The sequence below is a fragment of the Sinocyclocheilus grahami genome, unplaced genomic scaffold (assembly GCF_001515645.1).
Source record: "Sinocyclocheilus grahami isolate Dianchi unplaced genomic scaffold, SAMN03320097.WGS_v1.1 scaffold606.1, whole genome shotgun sequence".
Classification (NCBI taxonomy): Eukaryota; Metazoa; Chordata; class Actinopteri; order Cypriniformes; family Cyprinidae; genus Sinocyclocheilus; species Sinocyclocheilus grahami.
This window is the reverse complement of record NW_015505785.1, coordinates 518,718-519,248: the sequence shown is the minus strand read 5'-3', so window position 1 is coordinate 519,248 and position 531 is coordinate 518,718. Positions and strand designations below refer to the sequence as shown.

Below are 531 nucleotides of genomic sequence, written 5' to 3'. Positions count from 1 at the left end.
TATATATATATATATATATATATATAGTTCAGTCATGAAACTCTATATGGCGCAGGCTGATTGGTTGTTAATGTAACTGATGATATTTAGAGTTAAACGACTTGGCACAAGCTGATTGCAGGGTTTCTGCAGACTTGAACAAGTTAAATTTATGATATACAGTGAACTTTTCATGTCAGCAGACAATATTCCACACAAAAAATCCCCACAAAACAACTGCATCACAGAGATTTTTGGTGGAGTAAACAATTTATTCTGAAGCAATATTTTCATCAGTGTTCTATCAGCTTTTACGTACTTAAATCCGCATATTTACCTTTACAAAGGCCTATTTTTAACCTTTTTAGATGTATGCATCATCTTACATGTCAAATTATTACAATTTATCAATAAATTCAATATACACTATAGGGCTGCTACCAGTCAGATTAAATAATTTACACTGCAAATAACAATAATTACAACTGCGATAAATAATGTTATGAGATTAATGTTTTAAATGCATTTATGAATATACAAAAAATAAATGTT

At 29.2% G+C, this 531-nt stretch overlaps 1 protein-coding gene across 2 annotated transcripts in view; it reads right to left on the bottom strand.

The window, feature by feature from the left end:
- Positions 1–531, bottom strand: part of nabp2 (nucleic acid binding protein 2) — a 7,345-nt gene that overhangs the window by 2,821 nt on the left and 3,993 nt on the right. The gene's annotated exons all lie outside the window — the stretch shown is intronic.